The sequence below is a fragment of the Eleutherodactylus coqui genome, chromosome 7, assembly GCF_035609145.1.
Source record: "Eleutherodactylus coqui strain aEleCoq1 chromosome 7, aEleCoq1.hap1, whole genome shotgun sequence".
Classification (NCBI taxonomy): Eukaryota; Metazoa; Chordata; class Amphibia; order Anura; family Eleutherodactylidae; genus Eleutherodactylus; species Eleutherodactylus coqui.
Genome location: NC_089843.1, coordinates 61420884 through 61448548, shown reverse-complemented (window position 1 = coordinate 61448548; position 27665 = coordinate 61420884).

The following is a 27665-nucleotide window of genomic DNA, read 5'->3' as shown; positions in this document are numbered from 1 at the left end:
ACTCAAGAGTTATGTAAGCAGCAGGAGAGGTAATTCATTAAAGGGAATCTGTCAGCTCCTATAAGCCCCATAAACTAAAGTTATGGGCTCATAGGAGCTGAAGTACAGAGTCTGGGAATGTAACATTTATATCACCGACAAAAAATATAATGAACTAAGAAGGAGTTGTTGGAATCGAATGAAACTTTGTATGTGTGAATGTAATGATGATATATGTAAGTGATTACAATTTTAGAGCGAAAGGATACAGTTATTGGGAGGAAATTCAATTCAAAGAAGACTCTCGCACACTGTTGGGCCGCCTCTAGCCTGGATACGTGATGAGATATGGTTAGACATGAAGGCATACAGGCTCTATATGTTATTATGTGGTACATTTGCCCCCAGATGATGCAATTGGGCCTCTAGATTCTGCATACTCATAGGCTGCCGAACCTGGAATCCCAGCAGGTCCCATAAAAGCTTGATTGGTGATAAATTTGTCAACAGGGAAGGCCAAGGAAGTGTGGCAACTTGGAAGAGGCATTCCTGGAAAACCCTTGCTGCCTGTGGGCAAGGATTATCCTGTTGAAAAATGCCTGTTGGAAGCCCTGCAATGAGAGGAAACTAGAGATGAGCGAACGTACTCGGATAAGCACTACTCGTCCGAGTAATGTGCCTTATCCGAGTACCGCTGTACTCGTGCTGAAAGATTCGGGACGCTCCGCTGCTGACAGGTGAGTCGCAGCGGGGAGCGGGGCAGAGCGGGCGGGAGAGATGGAGAGAAAGATCTCCCCTCCGTTCTTCCCCACTCTCCCCTGCAGCTCCCCGCTCCGCAGCGCGTCCCGAATCTTTCAGCATGAGTACAGCGGTACTCGGATAAGGCATATTACTCGGACGAGTAGTGCTTATCCGAGTACGTTCGCTCATCTCTAGAGGAAACACATGTGATCACAGGATTTCCTGCACATATCACTGAGCTACTATTGTCTCTCAAATCACTACTAGAGGTGAACGACTGTTGTATTTGATGGCTCCCATCTTTCATACCAGCAGTGGGGGCAGCACAGCAAAGGCAGGATTGAAGCGCTCATTACGAGGCCTCCATACTCGAACATGACCGTCATCGGCTCCCAAACAGAACCTGGATTTGTCGCTATAGATGATGCAGTTCCAGTCCATAACAGTCTAGTTTTCTTGTTCACAACACCACTGCAAACTAAGGTCACTGTGTTGGGGTATTAATGGCAGTGCACATAATGAATGCTGTGACACCCAGTTTCCTTCTGCTGACTGCCTGGAAATAGTCCAGGCAGATATATGGTTCTGTAATGAAGGAAAAACATGTGTCTGGATGGTGGACAACAAAACTGTTGAATCTGTTTATGCTTGTCGGTGGATTAAACAATCCTCTCTAGTGGTGATCTGTCTGTGCCATATGGAGCCTGTTTGTTGTGTCCTCATGTAACCACTGCTCCCAACACCTCCTAAAAGCTTGGTCAGAATGGGCAATTCATTGAAATAACCATCCTGCGTCTCTCATTCAAATGTTGGTCTGGCACAGCTAACAGTGGTTTTCTGCTAACTAGAAAGTTAGCTGATAAGTTACATAAAACTAGACTACAAAGTGAACCAAAATAAATAAATAAAAAGGAAACATAGAGAAAGCAAGAAGTGGGGGATGTGTTGGTGGTGGAAGTGGTAGAGGATGGGCCAAGTTGGCACTTCAAGCAGCTTCCACTGAAGCAACAGCTTCAGGAGGTGAGGCAAGCCCACTGCCATTCTTTAGAAGTGGTTCTGTCGTGCATTACATCCGCAGCACACAGAACAGGTTGTAGAGTGGATGACACAACATGACTCAAGTACATCCAGCTCTTCTTTCTTTGACTTGCAGGCACACAGCAGTCAGTCTGCACCAGTCAGCTAGGAGCATCCCCCTCTATTTCACCCCATGCCAAATACCATGCACTCTCTGAAGCAGGACCCATGGATCAGTCTTAGAAACTATTTGATAATTTGGTGTCATGGTTGTCAACTATACTGAAGCCCAACCATTTTTTCCTCCGAAGAGGAAGATATGGGTAAATCAGTGCTCGTGGAGGTGCCCACCCCCAGTGCTAACTGTGAGAGAGTCTGCTCAGGAGGAGGACAAGAAAGAGGAAGAGTAGGTGGAAGATGATGAGGTACTTGACTCAATATGAATAGAAGCTTCCAGGGAAGAAGGAAGAGGCAGACATTGTAGGGGCAGCACCCTGCCAAGGCAGTAAGTAGGGTGTCACAGAAAAACAAAAGGGCAGTGCCACCACCTTCAGCTTCTACTAGTCACAGCAAAAGTAATATCAGGCACACAGCTTGGTCTGCTCACAGGACTTGTGCATCTTGGGCATTCTTTGAAACAACACATAATGTGGCAAGAACTTAAACAATCTCAACACAACGATCATGAATAGTCACATGAATTACTACCTCCCTCTGTCTTGGAGACTCCACCTGGGCCAGAGAGCAAAAAGTCAGCCTCACCCTGCTCCCTCTTCTGCTGCCTCTTTCTCTACATCTTTCTCTGTTCTTGTAGTAGCCTCTGAGCACAGAAAGGCAGATTTGTGTAGGGGCAGTAGCACATTTACTTCAGGCCTCTCCTCCACAATTGACGATTGGGCTGCTTTAGAGTCAGGAGTGTGTAATGGAGAGCAGAAGTTGAGCTACCACCATCACTACCACCAGAAGCATAACTGGAAGCTGCAAAATCTGTAATAGGGCCTTTTATCTACTATGTGCTATTTATAATATTGGTGTTTTCTTATGTGATGGAGGGGCCTTTGGGCCCCCTAAGGCTACAGGGATGGTAGTGACTGCTACCCCTGCACCCCCTATAGCTACGTCCATGACTACCACCTTCACCAACATTGACATCTACCCAATATTCCAGCATGTCACAGGTCAGCAGCCAGCCCTCCCTCCTGCAGCTATGGGAGCGTGAAAAAAATACCACCTAACAATACATGAGCATAGAGCCTGAATGCAGGCATTTTATAGATGCTTGCACTGGAAATACTGCCCTTCAGGCTAGTGGATACAAATGCCTTCCAAAACATGATGCGCCATGCTAACCCACAGTATCAAATGCTCAGCTGCCCTTCCTTTGTCCAAAAAGCCATCCCTGCCCTGCACCGCCATGTGAGTGATTACGTGTCTCTGGCTTTGAAGAACGCTGTCAGTGGCAGGGTGCACTTGATCACAGATATGTGGTCCAGCAAGCATAACCAGGGGCATTACATATCCTTTAACAGCACACTGGGTTAATGTACTGCAGATGGGGCATGAAGCCGAAAGTGGTGGCCCACATTTCATGGTAACTCCCCCTCCCAAGAGTTGTGGGACGTTCATCTGTGTCTGCACTCTCCTCATCTCCATTCTCCTTCTCTTCCTCCACCTCTTCATACCACCTTTCAACATCCTCCATATCTTCACAGATATCTGTACATGATAAAATCCAATCTCCAGACAGCCATGCACGTTGTAAACACCAAAATGCTGTTCTAAAACTCTTATGTCTAGGGGAGTGCAGCCAGACAGTCAAAGAGCTGTTGAAGGCTCCTCAGACCCAGACTGACATGTGGTTGACCCCGCACAATCTGAAGCCAGGCAAGGTCATGTGTGACAATGGGGCCAACCTGCTAGCAGCCCTTCACCTCAGAAATCTCACACACGTACCTTGACTAGCTTATGGAATGAACCTGGTAGTGCAGCACTTCCTAAACAATTACCCAGGTTTACATCCAGTGATGGAAAAGGCCAGGAAACTGTGCTTATGCTTTGGGCGTTCACACCCAGCCACCTTTCGTCTTGGGGAGGTGGAGCAACATTTCGAGCTGTCAAAAAACCTTCTCATCTATGACATGTCTACAGGGTGGAATTCCATGTTGCATATGTTGCAGTGGCTAAGCCAGCAGCAAACAGTAATCACGCAGTACCAGATGGTGTATGTCATTAGCAGACACTGTATGGACGTCGTCCTTTGACATCTGTGGAGTGGCTACAGATCAAAGATGTGTGCTGTTTTACCCTGCTTTGAAGAAGTGACTAAAATGGTCAGTTGTGAGGGTACACTGATCAGTATGACCATCTGTATTGTCTGCCTGCTTGAGCAGATTCTACAGATGACATGTTATTGTCAAAGGAGGAGGAGGATCTACACCAGGAAGCAAAGATTAGCCTATTGTGCAATACCATTACCCCACCTTTATATTGTGTGATGAACTGGCTTGGGGAGTGAGACACTGTTATTGTTACAATGAAGAGGAACATTCGCTTAACACCATCCCCTCACTCATATGGCCCTCTACCAGCTCAACTCATTACCACCCATGGTTTTGAAATGGGATGTCTAACAAGCTCATATAACATAGTGTACATTCTGAAGACATTTCCCCCTCTTTTCTAATCGCTATATTTACTTGTTAGAATGACTTAAAGGGGTTGTCTCGCGGCAGCAAGTGGGGTTATACACTTCTGTATGGCCATATTAATGCACTTTGTAATGTACATCGTGCATTAAATATGAGCCATACAGAAGTTATTCACTTACCTGCTCCGTTGCTGGCGTCCCCGTCGCCATGGATCCGTCTAATTCTGATGTCTTCTTGCTTTTTTAGACGCGCTTGCGCTGTGCGGTCTTCTTCCTGGTGAATGAGGCCACTCGTGCCGGAGAGCTGGTCATCGTAGCTCCGCCCCGTCACGTGTGCCGATTCCAGCCAATCAGGAGGCTGGAATCGGCAATGGACCGCACAGAGCCCACGGTGCACCATGGGAAAGGACCCGCGGTGCATCAAGGAAGAAGAAGGAAGAAGGAAGACGTCGCAGAGCGGGGATTCAGGTAAGTAATATGTTTTTTGTTTTTTTTTAACACATCCCTTGGGGTTGTCCTGCGCCGAACGGGGGGCCTATGGAAAAAAAACAAAAAACGTTTCGGCGCGAGACAACCCCTTTAAGATTTGTAAGCTGCTATCAAACTTCATTTATAGAAATGTTCCCTTTTAAAAATAGTTCTACAGTTTCATTGCTTGAATGAATTGCTTGTTTTCATTCAAGCAATGAAACTTAAGAATTTATTAATTCATATGCTTTACTCGAATATCGTTTTGTCTTCCTTGTTAAAAATGTTGTCAAAAATTCAATAAAACTATTGTTTAAAAAAAAAAAAAAGTTCTACACGTTCCATCCATCATTTTCTATGAAAATAAATGTAAAAGTAACTGGATTGACCCGAAATATAGAAGACAGAGATGACAGTGCAATTTTAGCTATCAAATATGAGCAGGATAAAATTACCTTAGCTGGAAATGTAAGCAGGAGATTCTTTTAGAGGTTATTGCTCATACGCCATGTAGAAAACATATTCATGCATTAGCATAACATAGTTTAATGTAAAGCACTCAGACTATCTTCTGATAGATGCAGCTACAGATGAGTGAATCTTAAGTAATTCCGTTCTACATTGATTCTTCAAAATGTGAATCACTATGATTCGTTGTGAATCTGTAAACTGGCAAATCAATTCTACCATCTCTATATAAAGCTGAAGTGAATAGCGTAGTAATAAAAAATGTAACACTTCTGAGTTAGCAAAGTCTCCTTCACAGCCAAATGTAATCCAAAGTGAAACTTATTTTAGAAAGGATTACTGGCGAGAGTTATTACGACTCTCATGTGGGTGTGCATGAATGAAAGAAACTGTTATAGCGCACCAGCTGTATCCGGGAAATGGGACAGCACGGCGTCAGCCTCAGCCCACGTGACCCATAGTATGCCACTGCATGCTCACTGTCATTTTATCGTTGGACGGGAGAACTTTTCTGCTGCTGTATGGGGGATTGCCTTGCTCGAAGGTGCTACAGCCCAGCCAGCCAATTAGCCTCTTATGGAGTATGCCAATTATACTTCTTGTCTGAAGGTGTTTCTGGTCAAGTTGGTGGCTCCAGTCCTGTTTTACTAACAGATGTGTCAGTTTGGTGTTTAGGATTTTGGGGGTGTTTTAACATCTATTTTCTAAGTAGTTGCTATTTCTATATAAGTTTTTCATCTGTTTCTTTGTGTGCTTGTTTTACATGTGTGCTGCATATATTATTACTAATAATTATTAGGAAACTTTATAGTACCAGTGTTTCTGGTGGTGCAATGCACCACACAGCTCTACTACATGCACTTCACACACCCACAGCACTGCTGTGTACATAATATACAGCTCTGCTACATACATTCTTCATGCAGCAGGCCTGAAAAGCAGTGCAACAGAGTCCTGCACACACTGATCACCCCCTGGTCATGTGACCCCAGACTGCTCCCATAACAGGTCCTGTAAGCACAGGTGTTCATTAATATTCCATCCCCTACAAACCCCAGTGGCCTCAGTTGCTATGGAATAGTAACAAACACCTGGCCGGACAGCAGCCGAGTGCTTACAGGACCTTTGATAATGTCATGTCATGTGATTGTGGGTGGATCATGTAACTCACTCACTTTGGATGAAGGACCTTTGATGATGTTACTCTCATGTGATCAGGGGCGGAGCATGTAATTCACTCACTCTTGCTCCACGTGAGTGAGCTACATGCTCTGCCCCTAATCACATGACAGTGACATCATCACAGGTCCTTCACCCGGAGAATAATCCAGAGTGAATGAGTTATGCATCCTCTACAAACCCCCGCGGCCTCAGTTGCTATGGATTAGGACCTATGATGACGTAAACGTCATGTGTTCAGGGGCGGAGCATGTAACTTTGTGACTCAGAATGAAGAACCTTTGATGACATCCCCATCATGTGATCAGGGGTGGAGCATGTAACTCACTCACACACGGACGGACAAGTGGTCATTAGTAGTTTGATTTATTGCTGTACCATATCCCTGTTACCAACTAGGGAGAGTCAGAATCCAGCAATTTAGCAGTCCACTAATCAAAGAGATTCAGATTAGACACTGCATTTCACTTACAGGAACTTTTTAAGATAGATGTCATCAATATGAAAAAACATATTTGTGTTTTTTTATTATATGCATAAATGACTTCCTTTTTCTCACCAATACAAACTATTGTTGTTGTTTATATTGTTTTTGGAAAATATGCTAACTTTCTTCTAAAATTCATCAAATGAGAATCTGAGGTCAATAAACATAGAATATAAGGGAATGGAAAATACATTACATAACAATCTCGTCTAATTCAGGGGGATGATTTCTCAAAGATGGGGTCTTTTGAAGCGGTTTCATTGCATTTGTGATTTTCCTTATCTTCTTATATGGCTTTACTGGTAAGAATTCCTGTCCTTAAAGTTTAAAAAAATACTTTTTACCAGCATTATAAAATGAGGAAACTTTTAGTACATTTATACAATTTTCTTATTCTGTCTTTGCTTAAAAATCTAATTATTCAGGATCTAATTTATCGATGAAATTAAATTTTGTGTCTTTTTCTTTCCCCTTTCATGGAGTACCTAAAAAAGCAAAAAAAGTTTAAAAACAATCTTCTATGCAAGTTATAAAACACAACAGACATATCATAATTAGAACTGAAGGGAAATTGCAATCTGTTATTTGGACACACTAACTACAATCACCATCTGTCAACTTATTTAGTTGTTTAGGTTGATTAGTTGACGCTTTTAAGCATTGCATAATACAAGTCAGATAAGTAAAAAGAAACTGGAGCATAAAACCCTCACAAAATTTGAGCTTGAATTAGGTATGTACAGTCATCTTGCTTTCGTATTTACATAAATGTATTCTTACTTGTTGCACGTAATAAATCTGAATACAATATAATTATGTTTTTATAATATTTGTATCACCTACTGTGTTATGCCACTTGTTTTGCCAGTTGAATTAACGTATCTAACACTAAGTGCACATAATACTACCAACGGATGTTTAGTTCACTTAGGTATGATGATGATTATCCGTTCAATCGCAACCGACCTTCGGTCACTCTATGGATCAATGTTCTCCACGAATTCCTATCTTTCACTGCTTCTGTCAGTTCGGCGATTGACATGTTGGTGGTGGCATTGATTATATCTAGCCATCTTGTCCTTGGTCGTCCTGATTTTCTCTTTCCACTGATTTTCCCCAGAATCAATACTGTTTCCAGTGAGTTAGCGCGCATCACGTGTCCAAAAAAGAGAGCCGCTGTTTGATGATTTTGCTCTCTAGTGATATTTCGGTTTGACGTGATCTAACACTGCCTTTGCATGGCAGTCCAAGGTATCCGCAGCATTCTCCTCCAGCACCAGAGTTCAAACGCATCAATTTTCCTTTTGTATGTTTTCCTGAGCATCCAACTTTCACAACCATACATCGTTATGGGAAAGACAATTGCATTGACCAGTCTGGTTTTTGTTGCAATGCTAATATCTTTGCTTTTCCAGATCTTTTCCATTCCTTGCATTGCATTCCTACCAAGTGTAATTCATCTCTTGATCTCGGGTACAGATTGCCCGTTCCAATCGATTTTGGATCCAAGGAAGATGAAATCTTGGACCAACTCAACTTCTTCATTGTTAATTTTCATGTTCGCTGTACTGTTGCCTACCGTGGTCATAACTTTCATCTTCTTACTTAGGTATAGCGATGAGTAAATGTTTGAAAAGTTCCGTTCAGCCGGTTCACTGAATTTCTGCAAAAAGTTCACTTTAGTTTAACTTAGCTCAAACCAAACCAAAGCATCATGAATACTCTAAAAACTGGTGTATAACACTGCCCAAGAGCCATAAATGCCTTGTGTAACACTCTAAGTCACCTAGGAGTGTATATAAGTACTTTTGAGCTGTTTTTAAGGGAAAGTTATCGAACGAAAAGAAGCGAAATAAGAAAAAGGAGAAGAAGACAAAGGAAAAAGAAAGAACAAAGAATAAAAAGAACGAAAAAGAGTAGGAGGAAGACGAAGAATTGTTTAGTGGGTTCACCCAAGACTGTTTTGGTTCACTCAATATTACTAAGGATCAGTGATTTCAAAATTATTGGTTCTTCTTGGCTATGACCAGAAGGCCATAAATTGTGACCTTGTTTCCTATAGGGAAACATTGAAGTTATATTGAGAGGTGGGAACCCTCACTGATAAAAACTCAGGATGGGTAAAAGGTGTCCTCAAACCACTGGTGAGGAATACAACCAGCTACTTGCAGGTCACCAGAGACCTTCTGAACAAACTGTCAACCATAGGTCTCCTCCCCGATGGTGCCATCCTGACCACCATGGATGTGAAGAAAAAGCTATCAATAAAAAACGTCCTGCGCTTCTGGAATGTTAGGGAATGCAATACCAATGGGCAAATCCTCAGAAAGAGACTTACTTTGGAGGAGGGGGATATGTAAAGCAGAAGCCCCCTCCTTGTGGTGTCCAGTCCAGCAGTACTATGTAGATCCCCATGGTCAGACAGGATCCAGTGCAAAGTGCTTTAATAAAGTATAAGACTGGCTTGATAAAGGTGCTTTTAAGCACTGAAACGCACTGCCTTATACTTTAATAAAACATATTCTAACATCCCACACAAAGATGGACTGACCACATGCCAGGCACACCTTGAAGCCAATGGGGTTGCCTCTGAATCGATGTTACAACCCACAAGATTCATCCTCACACACAGATATTCCTGCAACTCACCAGAACCACCATGGGCAGTAAAATGGCACCACAATATGCCAACCTTTTCATGGCAAAACTGGAGAGTGACTTTCTGGCCTCCTGCCCAGCAAACCACTGGCTTACTTGCACTACATTGATGACATCATAATCATCTAGACCAACACCGAACAAGAACTAATAAAATTCCATGAGAGATTCATTGCATTTCACCCCACCATAAATCTGACATTAAGGTACTTATATACAGAAATCAACTTTTTGGACACCGCCATAAAAATTTCAAGCAACTCAATACAGATATCCCTATACTGAAAACCAACTGATCGGCCAACATACCTGAGATAGGACAGTTCCCATCCTAAGCACATCAAAAGGTTCATCATCTACAGACAGCCTATCAGATATAACTAGATCTGCTCCAACCCAACAGACAGAGAGGAACATATATACAATCTCAAAAATACATTTTTAAATTAGGGCTATCATCCCACCTCAATTGATGACCAAATCACCAGAGCCACCAGGATAGCAAGGAATCAACTACTCCAATACAAGGAGAAAGAAAAAAACTGTTGTGTACCTCTAATAGTGAACTACAATTCACAGCTAGAGGTACTAAGGAAGACTGCAAAGAAACTCTATCATACCTTAGAAAAGGATGACCATCTGAAAACCATATTCCTGGAATCTCCCCTTCTGTGTTACAAGCAACCTCCAAATTTGAGGAACCCTACAATCAGGAGTGCATTGCCCGCTGACACACAAAAATCTTATCCCTGCTCATATGTACTGACCACGGACAGGAATTAAATCCCCAACACACAACAGAACTATAAGATCCCAGGGACATTTACATGTTCCACGTCCAATGTTGTGTACCTGATCTTGTGCAGTGAATGTCCTGTTGGGGGGCTTTATATTGGGGAAACAGGACAGAAACTGAGAGCCATGATGATATCTCATTGCCACACAATTAGAAACAGAAAGACTGAATTACCTGTGGCAAAACATTTTTGTGGTCACGGACACAACATAGAGCAATGAGAGTTATCATACTGAAGAGAAACGTCAAGTCGCAGCGTCACAGAAGAATTTGGGAGTATAAATTTATTGCCATTTTTGATTCCCTCAAGAATGGAATGAACCTTGGAGCGGGGTTCTTGCATCAGTGGAGAATATGAAAGGTCTGAAGGAGGTTGAGAGGGGTGTTCTTGAAGGGGGCGCCCCAGGGTGTGTGTGGAAGCACTTGGCGGTGGCGTCGTCTCTCCACCCGGGGGGAGCATCCAGAGGGTGTGCTATTCCCAATCATTTGAAGGAATGCTGTCATCCATTAGGTGGCACTGCAGAGATATTGTTCCATTTTCCTTGTTTGCAGGTCTTAAAAAGAGATTTCACATTCCTTGTCACTGGACTAATTATTTACTGTTATGGTCATCTTCCGCTGTTATTTATCTAAATGCTATTTATCCCAACATGTCTGTGCTCTCTTACCCTATATCTCTAGTATTTATCTAGTGCAAATTAAGTTCACCATGTTTGTTCCCTCCTGTGTGGTCATGTATATTTATGAAATACGTTTGTATATCTATTCCATTTAAGCCGGAGGAAGGGTCCTGCACAGATCCGAAAGCTCGCTATAACATCATGTATTTTTGTTAGCCATTAAAAGGTATCATGTCTAAAAAATTACTTGGCTTCTCTTACTGAGAACAATCATGCTTTGGTTATATTGCAGTAATACAGACATTTTGCCATGGGTGACCAAAGTATGTGGCCTTAGCCTAAAATTAAAATGAGGATGAAAATGTAGAGCTCCTTAAAGGGTGTTCAGGAATAGCAAAAAATGGCTACTGTCAGTGCAGCCAGTGGAAACGTGTCCTAGCGTGGGAGAAATCATGTGCAGCCAGAAGGGAAAAGGGAGCAGGGCTGGTGAATTCTCCTGTAAGATCCGTTAGCTCTATGTTCCCTGCCTACGGTTCCATCCCTTCTCCCTTCCAATGTGCACGTGAATTCTCCCATTCTAGGACAGATTTCAACAGACTGCACTGGACAAACTATTTCTAGACAATCACTTTAAGGGCGCATTCAGACGACCGTATATCGGCCGGGTATTCACGCTGGCCGATTTACAGCGTCTCTCTCTGCAGGGGGAGGAGGCTGGAAGAGCCGGGAGCAGTGCTCTGAGCTCCCACCCCCTCTCTGCCTCCTCCCCACCCCCTCTCCGCCCCTCTGCACTATTTGCAATGAGAGGAGGCGGGAAGAGGGCAGGGGTAAATTCTGAGAATTAGCTCCACCCCCACTCCGCCTTTCCTCATTGAAAATAGTGCAGGGGGGAGGGGAGGCAGAGAGGGGGCGGGAGCTCAGAGCACTACTCCCGACTCTTCCAGCCTCCTCCCCCTGCAGAGAGAGACGCCGTATATCGTCTGGGCGTGAAAACCCAGCCGATATACAGTCGTCTGAATGCACCCTAGGGGCTTAAAAACATGAGCACATGCACAAATACGCTCACTGCAACAGAGTATATTTGCGCATGCACCACTGAAAAGTCTTTTTTGTTTAACTGTTCAAACTCAGCACCATTGCGCATGAGAAAAAATAAAAAAGCAGAAAGATAGGGCAGGACCCATCTTTTCTCACACGTATAAAACATCTGCAAGGGAGTTAGGACAAGTCCTATCTTTTCTCGCACGTAGTAATAAGTCTCGTGCGAGAATCACGCTAGTGAAAACAAAACCATTGAAATCAATGGGTTCTTTTCATCACTTTGTGCGACCGTGATTTTCACAGCAACAAAAAGCTCTGTGTGTTTAAAGGGGTTCTGACATGAAAAAAAAAAAATTGTACTCACCTTGCCTGGCCTGGCCCGATCGCCAGGCATGTCCCCTCCAGCCGGCATCTTCTTCTGTGCCTTTAAAGCAGAGCAGGAGCGGTCAAAAAGACCGCTTCCTGCTCTGGTCCGTCCGTCAGGCACTTCCGAGGTCAACGGACGGACCGCCACAGAAAGCACGTCACGAGCAGTGCTTGCTGTGGGCGGCCCGTCCGTCCGGCTGAACTCCGGAGTGCTGCGCATGCGCAGTGGAGACGCAGCCCGTCCTGACTCCTGTCAGAGGGCACCTCTCCACTGCGCATGCGCGCGATCCCAGAGCGGCGCGGCTGCTGGAGGAAGAACACTGCCTGCCGGGAGGCATACTAGCACTTTCTGCTTAGGTTAAGCAGCGCTGCTGATTAGAGCCACCTGATTGGCTCTTCGGCACCACGTGACTGCACAGCGTGCACCAATCAGGTGGCTCTAGTCAGGCTGCTTAACCTAAGCAGAAAGTGCTAATATGCTGCCGGGAGATGACCCCCCGATGTCAACAACAACAGGAGAACAGGTAAGTATAAGATTTTTATGCTTTAGCAGCCATTAACCCATGGGTTCCCTGGGTCCATTAGGCAGACCAGGGAACAATGGCTGCTAAAGCATAAAAAAATTATTCATGTCAGAACCCCTTTAAGCTCTAAGCAAGAAACATGTATTTATATTTGGGCTGTTTTCCTTTTCACCAAGGACTGTATGCATATGTACTAAAATACATTTTGAAATATTGCAATTCTTACATTGCGCCCAGAATCCTGACATTGAGAGAAGGGAGCAAGATCAATAGCTTGTTTTCAACTTTGCAGTATAAGCAGAAAAAGGTCAAAATGTTAGGCAAAAACCTTCTACTGAGAAATCATATCAATAAATAATGTGTGTATGTACAGTGCCTGAGAAAAGAAAACACAACAAAAAAACCAAATACATTTATTTTACACTCACTGACCACAATAAATAATACATTGTCCATCCATCAAAGAAATACCCTTTTCTTCCTAGAAATGTGTTGAAAAACTTACAACCCCGTTCACACAGTGTATTTTTAGCACACATTTCAATGTGGATTCTGTGCCAAAATCCTCATCAGTTTTCAAATGACTGCTACAGAAATCTGCACCATGGCTTAAAAGACGAGGATTTTTCCACAAATGGATTTTATTATGCACTTTGCAGAAAAAGAGTTGGCATGTCAGTTCTTAATGTGCTTTCTGTATGGAATCCGTATTGGGTGGTCACACGTGGTTTTGCCTCAATGACGGGAATTAAATCCACGTGCGAGTCCTCATGGTAATGTGCAGCATGATTCTGAGGCTCAGCTTCAGATTATAACTGTTAGGGTGCATTCAGACGACCGTATATCGGCCGGGTATTCACGCTGGCCGATATACGGCGTCTCTCTCTGCAGGGGGAGGAGGCTGGAAGAGCCAGGAGCAGTGCTCTGAGCTCCCGCCCCCTCTCTGCCTCCTCTCCACCCCTCTGCACTATTTGCAATGAGAGGAGGCGGGACGGGGACGGGGCTAAATTCCAGGAATTAGCTCCCACCCCGTCCTGCCTCCCCTCATTGCAAATAGTGCAGAGGGGGTGGAGAGGAGGCAGAGCGGGGGCGGGAGCTCAGTGCACTGCTCCTGGCTCTTCCAGCCTCCTCCCCTGCAGAGAGACGCCGTATATCGGCTGGGCGTGAAAACCCAGCCGATATACGGTCGTCTGAATGCACCCTTAGGTTGTGCTGGCTGGGACCTGTAGTACTATGGTTTCTAGCAGCACAAGCCCACAGGTGTGGAATGATATTGAGCTGTCTGGATGTGGTGATCTCCTACTAGCCATTCCCCTGGGTCTTTGCTCACATATACCCAGATCCTGTTAGTGTTTGTTTGGTGTCCAGAGGGAGCAGTCCTGTTATTTTGGTGTTGCAGCTGGCGGTGTGACTTGTGTCCTGTTATCTGTGCTGTTGCTGCTTGCTGTGTGAACTGTGACTGGTGCTGCTATATCATGTATCCTTTTGCAGTTTGTGGTGTATTTGGTGTGTTGTTCATGTCCCTTTGTACGTTTATTTGCTGTCAGTTTGTTCTGCTGTTTGTTTGCCATTTCTGCGCTAAGGTAGCCCTTGCGGCCCTCTAGTAGATGTGTCTTGCTAGTGTAGGGACCTAGTGTGAAATCTCTACGTTTTTCAACACATTTACATGCAAACAAATGCTATAATCAATATACTCATAGCACATATGTGGGTCAGTGGTGACATAATGGTGACAGCATCCGACCAGGTGAAGCATCTGCCAGCACATACAGTGTCATTTTGTGCTACACAACAATGGAGAAACATTTCCCTTCCGTTATTATACTGACAGGCTGGCTGAGCTGTGAATCGTCTCGACCAGCCTATCAGTATCCATCGGAGGATATTTATTCCGGCGCCTCTGTTTAGAGGACACCAGTGCTACATTTGTAAACAGATGGTGAAGGCGCAACACTCTAAGCTAGCTGAAAGCTAAAGGTCCAATAAGGGATAGTGAAAGCACTTCTTTTTCATTTAACCACATAAAGAACCAGCAAGTGAATACGCGTTTCAGGGTTGAGCCCCTTCATCAGTTTGGCTGGATTAAACATGACGGGATGCCATGTTTTTGGATGTGCTAGAAGTCGTGGATGTGGCAGGGAGACGGGGAGGAAAGAGGTGCTTCAGCGTATTCACTTGCTTTCACTATCGCATCTTGGACCTTTAGCTTTCAACTAGCTTAGAGTGTTGTGCCTTCACCACCAGTATTTTGCCACATTCTCTTTCGCTAAACTCGCGACCACTTTGGTGGAGCGTCATCTGGTTGGCAGCACCTCCATCATTCGAAACATGTTTTACTCCAGAACTATTTCACCACTCTCACTAGGTCTTGCTCCACCCTCCTTTTTATCTTTTGTTACTCACTTTTGTAAACCGGTCTCTAGTAAGTGTTTGGACTTTTGACTGCGACCCTTACCCTTCCCTTGGGTAGAGACTTTTTCTCTCCTGGACTCTTGTCTGTAGACTTGTTTTTTTGACACTCTTCTGTTTATTCACTTTCGTACTGCATTTTGTCTTTTTTGGCTTCTTCATTCTTCAAAATTACATCTAGGAATGTTTAGGGAATCTAGTTAGACTCCTGCTGTGGAGTCGCCCTTTTCAGGGCAGGGGCTTCACTCTATTTATTTCAGTTGTGGTGGATTAAGACCCACAACTCTCCTCTAGAGCCTTAATCACGTACTGTCTCATATGTTTAGTTTTCTTGTTGCCTCCTGTGTTGTACATGCTATTCACCCGGCCTCTGCTCCCTGTCTCCTAGCCTGCTCCTTCAGTTACACCAGCAGGACTCAATAGACATGGCACAGATTTTAGCAGTATAAATTGTAAATGTAGTCGCCTCTCCAATGTGTGAAAATGCTGTGTAAAATCATGTGGCTGTTTGGTGTTGGGAAATTGCATGTATTTTATATTTCTATTAAAGTGACTCTGTCATCAGGCTCATGCTGTTCGAACCACAGACATCATGAACCTAAGGCAGCTATGCACAATGCCCCATGGACGCTTTATTCTGAAATACTATGGCATTGCAGAACAAACAAACTTTGAAGTTTGACTCAGAACTGATCTCTGAGTCACAAAGGCGGACCGCACTGGCCTCTCCCTACCCACACGGTATACAGGGACAGTTCTCTCCCTGCTCATGTATAGGGAGAGAGATGTCACTCTGAATAATGTGGGCAGAGAGAGGTTAGTGCAACCCGTATGGATGACTTGGAGTTCAGCTCTGAGTCAAACTTCAAAGTTTGTTTATTCTGAAATGGGTCCTGGCGTCACCCTGCCCATTGTTTGGGCAGCATGAACCTGATGCCAGAATCCCTTTAAACATGATCATAGGCTGAGACTCTCGAAACATCATCTTGATGAATATTTGGTAGAGCTACTGTTAATGAGGATGCAATGATAACAAATGGGCTGAATGTCTTATCATACTTAAACAATAAGGGTATAGGTATATGTGTTTAAATGAAAATGTATTTTCGAGGCTGTGATGCATCTAACTGAGGTCTTATGGTAGGAGTGGGCTGATAATATTATGGATACAATTATTTAGTAAGACAGTGTCTTTGTTATATGCAATAATTCCTTGCTTGGCATTTAATGCAAATGAGATGTGCATCAATTTCACAATGATGTTATTGATGGCATAAAATACACAGATTTATATAAAAACAAGTTATTTATCGTATCCTGCAATCTACCCCAACTTGTTTCAGTGCATTTTACAGCTTTTGATCCGAGCTTTTTAGAATTAATCAGTTCTGACTCTAAAAACTCCTGCTTGCTGTTTAAACGCTCTCATCTTCCTACATCAATGCTTCTGATTTCCACACTATGACACATAAATATATCATCTGTGGGATGTAAAATACAAAGAAGAAATATATGCAGATGATAGGCGCTTTAACAAGGAAGACCAACAAGGAACTGAAGGAGACTTTAAAGATGGATAAGGAGATATAACAGGGGAGACCCAAAAGAAACAGGAATCTTCTGGTTTCCAGTACAGGCATCTATTGCTAGGTCACATGTTCTTTCCTCCAGCGCTGCAGAGAGACGGCCGTCTGCAGGTACGTCCGTCTTCTCACTGACAGTCAGACGGGCGCATCGGCGCCGGTGTACGGGTGCCGATGCGCCCGTGTGACTAAGGCCTGACCCTGTTGGGGAAGGTTGTGTTCAGCTCCAGCGTTTTATGGGCAGGTTTCATGATGGAAGAACACAGTGCTCAGTGTTCAGTAATTTTTGGTGAAAACCGGCATGACACCTTTGCCTCACCTTCCGTATTCACATGATCTTGGTCTGTGTGACTTTTTTTTGTGTTTTGAGCAGTGGAAAATAAAACAAAATTTCGCAGCTGCACATTGTTCATATGATCAACCATTACTAAATAGGCAAAAAAGTGAACAACTTGTAGAAAAAAAATTAGTAGAACTGAACACAACCTTCCTCAACAATGCTGGCTGGCATACTGCCTCAGGGCTCAGGCAGATGACCGTTTTTATTCAAATGCATGTTAGGTGCGTTTGCGGTTCCCATATATTAGAACCAATGCATTTCACATGAAAGCCGTCACATGTGCATTTTTTACATGTGAATAAAATTCGCACCTTTAAAATAAGGGCAGTTGTTCGCCAAACGCACCTAAACGTGCACGCGCACCTAAAATTCACACATTAAGTGCTGTGCCATCGCTATCCCCTGCTGCAGCTGTGACAGTTGCAGCAGGGGATTCCTTGGATGTGAAACCCCTGGATGCTGTCACATCTAGGGGTTTACCTTGTGGTCTATGGGGCCGGCGGCAGCAGCACCTATGCCATTCAGAACATACAGAGAAGATTGCGATCCTGTCACAGCTGTGGCAGAGGATTTATTCATTTCCGCGGGGAGTCCCCACATCACTGAACACTGTGAAAGCACTGTCACATTGTTCAGTGACAAGTGGGTTCCCCATGGGGATGAAGAATTCCCCTGCCACAGCTGTGAAAGCAATGGGATGACGCCAAGCCCTGCAGGGATTTTCAGAGAATGGCTTTAAATATAAGCCCTTCCCTGAAATATCATCCTTAGCTGTAGAAGAAGAAGAAGAAAAAAAAACATTAACTCTAGAGTTGAGCGAACGTGTTCTTAACGAACACTTACGCACCCGGACACCGGCTTTGCCGAGGACTTCAGTGTCCGCGCGTAAAGCTTCGGCGGGCGCCGGGGGCGGGGAGAGGCGCGGCGGCGCGGGCGGCAGCAGCGGGGAACAGGGGGGAGCCCTCTCTCTCTCCCTCTCCCCCCCACTCCCCGCCGCACCCCCCCCCCCCCCCCGCGCTGCCACGGCGACCCCCGAACTTTTTTCGCCCGAGCACGGAATTGCTTGCAAAGTTCGGTGTTCGGGCGAAAAGGGGCGGAGCCGAACACGTTCGCTCATCTTTAATTAACTCACCTTCGCTCCATTCCCGGCAGTGTTCTTCTGGTTTTTTTAGTGTTTTTTGGTAATGAAAATCCTCGCGTCTGATTGGCTGAGTGCAGGGACCAATCACAGGCAGTGCTCAGCTGTCATTCAATGGCTGAGAGCTGCCTGTGATTGGCCCCTGTGCTCAGAGGCAGCACTTTCTGGAGGTGGGGATTCAATACTGGGGATGGAGTGAAGAACCAGTCAATGCTTCTAAGTAAGATAACGTTTTTTCTACAGCTAAGGATGATTTTCAGGAAAGGGCTCATATTTAAAGCCTTTCTCTGAAAATCCCTGCAGGACTTGCCATCATCCCATTGCTTTCAATGGGGCTGCAGAAGCACTGGTCCTATTGAAAGCAATGGGAGAACACTGCAGTCCTCACCACAGCTGTGACAGCTGTTGCAGGGGAATTCTTCATCCCTGCAGGGAGTCCGCTTGTCACTGAACACTGACAGTGCTTTCACAGTGTTCAGTGATGAGGGGACTCCCCACAGAGATGAATAATTCCTCTGTCACAGCTGTAGCAGAGGATCATGATCCTCTCTGAATGTTCTCAATGGGGTTGACGTTGACGCTGCTGCCGCGGGCCCCATTGACCGCAAGGTAAAGCCCCTGGATGTGACAGCATCCAGGGGTTTCACATCCAAGGAATCCCCTGAGGCAGCTGTCACAGCCACAGCAGGGGATAGCGATGGCACTGCACTTTATGCCCGTTCGTATAGTACACATTTTGCTATGGTTCGCAGCACTGCTCCTGAGGAATGGACATGTTGTTATAGTCTTTGGTATTGTTTTATAGATTCACTCTAGCAAATCTTTAACCTTGATGTTTTGGAAGACTCTAATTAATGAGACCTGGCAGTTGATACATCCTTGGAGTGCATAGCTGGATATGGGGGAGTGAGTCTTTTACTTAGCAGTTTGACTACCCCTCAACCTAGGTGAGTATATCTCATTATCTATCTTCAGTTCCCCTGCTTGTGTCCTTTGTTGAAGCACCTGTTATATATATATATATAATTTATTTATTTTTTTTAAATGTTTTATGCTCTACTACCTAGAAGCATATTTGGAATGAGGTGCACCTTAGCACCTGGAAGAAGTTCATGATTGACCTATTTGTAATCCAAAACTGAGGGCTGAAATACTGTATCTTTCCTATGGCTCTTAGTGAATATTAATGTGCCATCATTGGATGTCACACACCCAGTGGGTCTCCCTTTTATACCTAAAACACTTTGATAAGGAGGTTTGCTTTTCGGTTTGGTACCATTGAGATTTTATGATTTTTTTTTTTCTTCATTAATGGGATGTAACACTTTAAGAACCGAGCCAATTTTGGCCTTAGAGACCAAGTGAATTTTCTTTCTTGCATTCCATCTGTCACAACATTTTTTTGAGGCTGCATAGTTATTTGAGGCTTGTAAGCATCCTCCCTAGGTACATACAGGGAATGGACAAAAATATGGAAACGCTGTACAAAATGCATACTTTAAGTTACATGGGATTATAAATCATATTTTACAATAACACCAGTAAATTTTAACTATATCAAAAAGGCAGCATAGTGCTAATGATTAAAATTCCATGTGGATCCCTCCTAATGGTCTAGGATCCATACATGTGTACTACAGCGGAGTTAGTAAGTGGTGCTGTAGTTGCTGCGTGATGCAATGATCTGTATAATAGCACCAACACATGGTAAAAGTTACTTGTCTTCGAGACAGCGTTCTGCGCAGGTGTGAGGAAATAATGGCAGAGCTAACAGAATTCCAACACGGTCGAATTGTTGGGGCCCGTAATATTGTGCCACCGTAACAAAAGTAGTGAAAGTTTTTGCTGTATCACAAGGCACTGTATCCAAGATTATGACTGCATACAGTAAGACTGGAAAAACGCATCAAACAAACACCAGCATGGATGGAAATGTGTGTTGAGTGACAAAGACAGACGATTATTGTGTAGGGTTGTGATGAAAAAGAAGCAGACTACCACTTTGGTGTTATCATATTTGTCTACCCCAGAGGCATATCTTGAAGCTCCTGGGTCCCAATGCAAAACCTGGAATGGGGCCCCCAGCTATAATGCTTTATTCATAGTACTGGGCTCCCTATATGGAGAAGAGGGGCCTTATGGGCCCCCTAAGGCTCCTGGGCCCGGGTGCAACCGCATCCCCTGCATCCTCTATACTTACTCCCCTGGTCTAGCCCCTGTATATGGTAGTGTTTAGTTTAGGGAATTTCTTTTAATATGGTGGGATGATAAAATAACTACTCTGACATTGCTTTTTTTATTGCATTCAACATTTACCTTCACAGCTGAAAGCAAATAAAGTACCCAGAGTTTCAAATAGGTTTAGAATTCTGTGCTGATTATTTTCTTAATTACACAGCAGGCAGAACTATCACATAGTCATATAAACTAGCACTAGACCAGAGATCTCTGATCTCTTATACCTTGTGAGCCACATTGATCTCTGACTGATGGCCAGCAGCTACATTCAAGTCAAATATGCTAACTTATTAAATGTGGATAAATGTAAAGTCATGGAATTTCAATATGCAAATAAATATTTCACTTTGACATTTGATAGACTGTTATTATACCAACCACATTTGTCAATATTCTGATGAGAGCATATGTCCATAATATTGGTGGAGGAGATCATATTTTAACAAGTCAATATACATGGTCCTAACTCAAGACTCCTATGGCGAGCCATACAGCAAGGGATTGTTACCACGTGTTTCCCAAGCCACAGTCTGGGGACCATGATACTAGATAATGCAGCCTAGCAGCAGTCACTGATAGCTCTCTTCTAATCGAACATGGCGAGCTCCATGACGAGAATGAATGTATTTACATACACAGGCTAAATATCAATAAAGCTTACTTAAAGTGCTAAAAGTGACAAAGGATACAAACAGGATATACAAATAGTATATCAGCAAGTTACGGAAAAAGCAAAATTATATTATACTTAGCCTCATCCTTATGTGGCTAGTAGAGATGAGCGAGTATACTCGCTAAAGGCAATTGCTCGAGCGAGCATAGGTTCGGGTGCCGGCGCGGGGGAGCGGTGAGTAGCGTCAGTCAGCAGGTGGGAGTGGGGGGGGGGGGAGAGATCTCCCCTCCGTTCCACCCCACTCTCCCCCGCAGCTCCATGCCTGCTGCCGGCAGCCGAACATTCCGTCTTGAGCGGGGGAGATACTCGCTAAATGCAATGCTCGCTCGAGCAATTGCCTTTAGCGAGTATACTCGCTCATCTATAGTGGCTAGTAATCTAGGGGGAAGTCAGTTTGTTGCTCATTAATCCCAGATGTCGACATTAGACAACACAAATGCCATTCCATGGCGGACTACCTCCTGTCTTTGCAGTGAACGTATAACCCATGGATGATGCTTCATGATATTTCTTTAAAATTATCCAATGAGACTTTATACAGCCATTCTGGCAGCTGTTGTTAGATAAACCTTTTCTCTTAGTTCTTAGAGAGGCACTGTGAAGGTTAGAATAGAACATCAATAGTTAATCGCTGGGGATCTCCCAATGATGAGCTGATCGCCTGACCCGCTGTCAGTGCAAAGGGGCTGGATGTCATTGTAGTAGATGGGAGTGGAAGTGACCTAGCTGGCCTCACTCCCATTAAAATCAATGGGAGCTGATTCAGCTGTGACACTTCCATGGCCATTTCGAGTGTCGGAGGCAGAAGTGCCGGAAGCATGATAGCTATCTTCAGCCACCATTGATTTGGGAGTGTAGCCATCTAGCGCACTTCTGCTGCCGATCCCTATAATGCACCTCTGGCCCGCTGTACTTACAGCAGGCCAGATGATCAGCTCTTCACCTGGGATCTCATGCAGTGGATCCCTAGTCCCTAGTGATTGACTATTGATGACCTATCCTGAGGATAGGACTCCAAAGGTTTAACCCCCAAAAAACCTTTAAGCAATGCTAGCAGTTCTCAATTAAACTGGCAATATATGGATAACCAGTTCAACTCATAGTTCCCAAAAGTTTCCAGGTATGCGTAGTGCACATGTTCTTAAACACCATGATTAAGGACTTATTAAGTGTTAGCTGGTGCTAAGTCTAAAGATAAGGGCTTTCCAAGCTATGAGTTTATGTTGAATACCTCTAAGCATCGGGTCATGAAGTAAAGGGAAAGAAGCAATACTCCTTTCATACGAAAACAAACAAAAGTATCCAGCAATTAGAGATGAGCGAACGTACTCGTCCGAGCTTGATACTCGTTCGAGTATTAGCGACAAGTACCACGCGATGTTCGAGTTACTTTCACTTTCATCTCTGAGACGTTAGCGCGCTTTTCTGGCCAATAGAAAGACAGGGAAGGCATTACAGCTTCCCCCTGCGACGTTCAAGCCCTATACCACCCCCCTGCAGTGAGTGGCTGGCGAGATCAGGTGTCACCCGAGTATATAAATCGGTCCCTCCCGCGGCTCGCCATAGATTTGTTCTGACATAGAGGAGGGAAAGTTCTGACATAGGGAGAGTGTTAGGAGTATTTTTGGCTTCAAGAACCCCAACGGTCCTTCTTAGGGCCACATATAACCGTGTGCAGTACTGTGGAGGCTGCTTTTTGCAGTGTTGCACATTTTTTTTTTTTTTGTATATCGGCCGTGCAGAGCATTGCGCCCTGCAGTAATTATACATTGTCCAGGGCCAGTAGTGGTGGTGAGGCAGGGACAGAAGACATATATTGTGAGGCAGGGACAGAAGACATATATTTATTGAATATAGGCAGTGGGCCTTTCCAAAAACATTTGGGAAAAAAAATCTATTTGGGCTGCCTGTGACTGTCCTCAGTGTACTGGGTCTGTGCTGGGTGTAGTTGTCCTCCTAATTCATACGCAGCCAGCTAAGTGTTACAGCAGGCTTGCGCAAAATTATTTCCTGGCTCTGTGTTGGCTGTTAAATCACCGCTGTATTCCAGTCCACAGTGCAACAGTCTGCAGTTATTTTACATACTCCAGGGCCAGTAGTGGTGACGCAGGGACAGAAGACATATACAGTGTATATAGGCAGTGGGCCTTTCCAAAAACATTTGTGGAAAAAAATCTATTTGGGCTGCCTGTGACTGTCCTCAGTGTACTGGGTCTGTGCTGGGTGTAGTTGTCCTTCTAATTCATACGCAGCCAGCTAAGTGTTACAGCAGGCTTGCGCAAAATTATTTCCTGGCGTTCCGTAAGCGAAGTCAGCCTCCAACCACAGGCCAATAAGCGGCACATTTAATTACAGCGTTCTGTTTCTGCATTACTGGTAATACACCATGCTGAGGGGTAGGGGTAGGCCTAGAGTACGTGGACGCGGGCAAGGACGCGGAGGCCCAAGTCAGGGTGTGGGCACAGGCCGAGCCAGTGCGGTGGCCAGGGGTAGAGGCAGGGCCAGACCGAATAATCCACCAACTGTTTCCCAAAGCGCTCCCTTGCGCCATGCCACCCTGCAGAGGTCAAGGTGCTCTACGGTGTGGCAGTTTTTCACAAAGACGCCTGACGACCGATGAACAGTGGTGTGCAACCTTTGTCGCGCCAAGATCAGCTGGGGAGGTACCACCACCAGCATGCGCAGGCATATGATGGCCAAGCACCCCACAAGGTGGGACGAAGGCCGTTCTCCGCCTCCGGTTTGCACCACTGCCTCTCCCCCTGTGCCCCAAACTGCCACTGAGATCCAACCCCCCTCTGAGGACACAGGCACTACCGTCTCCTGGCCTGCACCCACACCCTCACCTCCGCTGTCCTCGGCCCCATCCAGCAATGTCTCTCAGCGCAGCGTCCAAACGTCGCTAGCGCCACTGTTTGAGCGCAAGCGCAAGTACGCCGCCACGCACCCGCACGCTCAAGCGTTAAACGTGCACATTGCCAAATTGATCAGCCTGGAGATGCTGCCGTATAGGCTTGTGGAAACGGAGGCTTTCAAAAGCATGATGGCGGCGGCGGCCCCGCGCTACTCGGTTCCCAGTTGCCACTACTTTTCCCGATGTGCCGTCCCAGCCCTGCACGACCACGTCTCCCGCAACATTGTACGCGCCCTCACCAACGCTGTTACTGCCAAGGTCGACTTAACAACAGACACGTGGACAAGCACAGGCAGGCAGGGCCACTATATCTCCCTGACGGCACATTGGGTGAATTTAGTGGAGGCTGGGACAGAGTCAGAGCCTGGGACCGCTCACGTCCTACCCACCCCCAGAATTGCGGGCCCCAGCTCGGTGCTGGTATCTGCGGCGGTGTATGCTTCCTCCAGTAAACCACCCTCCTCCTCCTCCTATGCAACCTCTGTCTCGCAATCAAGATGTGTCAGCAGCAGCACGTCGCCAGCAGTCGGTGTCGCGCGGCACGGCAGCACAGCGGTGGGCAAGCGTCAGCAGGCCGTGCTGAAACTACTCAGCTTAGGAGAGAAGAGGCACATGGCCCACGAACTTCTGCAGGGTCTGACAGAGCAGACAGACCGCTGGCTTGCGCCGCTGAGCCTCCAACCGGGCATGGTCATGTGTGACAACGGCCGTAACCTGGTGGAGGCTCTGCAGCTCGGCAGCCCCACGCACGTGCCATGCCTGGCCCATGTCTTTAATTTGGTGGTTCAGCGCTTTCTGAAAAGCTACCCACGCTCGTCAGACCTGCTCGGAAAGGTGCGCCGGCTCAGCACACATTTCCGCAACTCCAAGACGGACGCTGCCAGCCTGCGGACCCTGCAACATCGGTTTAATCTGCCAGTGCACTGATTGCTGTGCGACGTGCCCACACGGTGGAACTCTACGCTCCACATGTTGGCCAGGCTCTATGAGCAGCGTAGAGCTATTGTGGAATACCAACTCCAACATGGGCGGCGTAGTGGGAGTCAGCCTCCTCAATTCTTTACAGAAGAGTGGGCCTGGTTGGCAGACATCTGCCAGGTCCTTGGAAACTTTGAGGAGTCTACCCAGATGGTGAGCGGGGATGCTGCAATCATTAGCATCACCATTCCTCTGCTATGCCTCTTGAGAAGTTCCCTGCAAAGCATAAAGGCAGACGCTTTGCACTCGGAAACGGAGACGTGGGAAGACAGTATGTCGCTGGATAGTCAGAGCACCCTCATGTCTATATCTCAGCGCGTTGAGGAGGAGGAGGGGGAGGAGCATGAGGAGGAGGGGGAAGAGACAGCTTGGCCCACTGCTGAGGGTACACATGCTGCTTGCCTGTCATCCTTTCAGCGTGTATGGCCAGAGGAGGAGGAGGAGGAGGAGGAGGAGGAGGAGGATCCTGAAAGTGATCTTCCTAGTGAGGACAGCCATGTGTTGCGTACAGGTACCCTGGCACACATGGCTGACTTCATGTTAGGATGCCTTTCTCGTGACCCTCGCGTTACACGCATTCTGGCCACTACGGATTACTGGGTGTACACACTGCTCGACCCACGGTATAAGGAGAACCTTTCCACTCTCATTCCCGAAGAGGAAAGGGGTTCCAGAATGATGCTATACCACAGGGCGCTGGTGGACAAACTGATGGTAAACTTCCCATCCGACAGCGCTAGTGGCAGAAGGCGCAGTTCCGAGGGCCAGGTAGCAGGGGAGGCGCAGAGATCAGGCAGCATGTACAGCGCAGGCAGGGGAACATTCTCCAAGGCCTTTGCCAGCTTTATGGCTCCCCAGCAAGACTGTGTCACCGCTCCCCAGTCAAGGCTGAGTTGGCGGGAGCACTGTAAAAGGATGGTGAGGGAGTACGTAGCCGATTGCACGACCGTCCTCGGTGACGCCTCTGCCCCCTACAACTACTGGGTGTCGAAGCTGGACACGTGGCCTGAACTCGCGCTGTATGCCCTGGAGGTGCTTGCTTGTCCTGCGGCTAGCGTCTTGTCAGAGAGGGTGTTTAGTGCGGCTGGGGGAATCATCACGGATAAGCGTACCCGCCTGTCAACCGACAGTGCCGACAGGCTTACACTCATCAAGATGAACAAAGCCTGGATTTCCCCAGACTTCTCTTCTTCACCAGCGGACAGCAGCGATACCTAAGTAATACGTAGGCTGCACCCGCGGATGGAAGCATCGTTCTCTATCACCATCAAAAACGGGGACATTTTTGCTTCATCAATCTGTGTATAATATTCCTCCTCCTCCTCCTCCTGCTCCTCCTCCTGAAACCTCACATAATCACGCCGAACGGGCAATTTTTCTTAGGCCCACAAGGCTCAGTTATATAATTTTTGTAAACAATTTTTATATGTTTCAATGCTCATTAAAGCGTTGAAACTTTCAACTGAACCAATTTTTATTTTAACTGGGCTGCCTCCAGGCCTAGTTACCAATTAAGCCACATTAACCAAAGCGATTAATGGGTTTCACCTGCCCTCTTGGTTGGGCATGGGCAATTTTTCTCAGGTACATTAGTACTGTTGGTACACCAATTTTTGGGGGCCCTCGCCTACAGTGTAATCCAATTAATTTTTAGCCCACCTGCATTACAGCTGACGTTACATCAGCTGTGTTGGGCACTGCAATGGGATATATTTATGTACCGCCGGTGGGTTCCAGGGAGCCACCCATGCCGTGGGTCCACACGGAGTTGTAACTGCATGTGTCCACTTCTAAAGAACCCCAGTCTGACTGGGGCATGCAGTGTGGGCCAAAGCCCACTTGCATTAAACATGACATTACCTCAGCTGTGATGGGCACTGCAATGGGATACATTAATGTACAGCCGGTGGGTTCCAGGGAGCCACCCATGCTGTGGGTGCACACAGAATTCCCATTGCGGAGTTTTACCTGCCTGTGACTATTTATAAAAAAAATGCAGTATGACTCGGGGCATGCAGACACCTTGACAGAATGAATAGTGTGTGGCACATAGGTTCCCCATTGCTATGCCCACGTGTGCAGCTCCTGATGGCGGTGGCACAGGATTATATTTCTCATTGCTTCTGTACAGCATTGTGGGGTATCGCCCTGCCCCTTTTAAAGAGGGTCGCTGCCTAGCCGTGCCAACCCTCTGCAGTGTGTGCCTGCGGTTCCTCCTCATGGCAGACGCACTTATAAATAGACATGAGGGTGGTGTGGCATGAGTGCAGTTGAAGGCTGCGCAGGGACACTTTGGTGTGCGCTGTGGACACTGCGTCGTGCGGGGGGGCGGGGGGGGGGGGTTGGGCAGCATGTAACCCAGGAGAAGTGGCAGCGGAGTGTCATGCAGGCAGTGATTGTG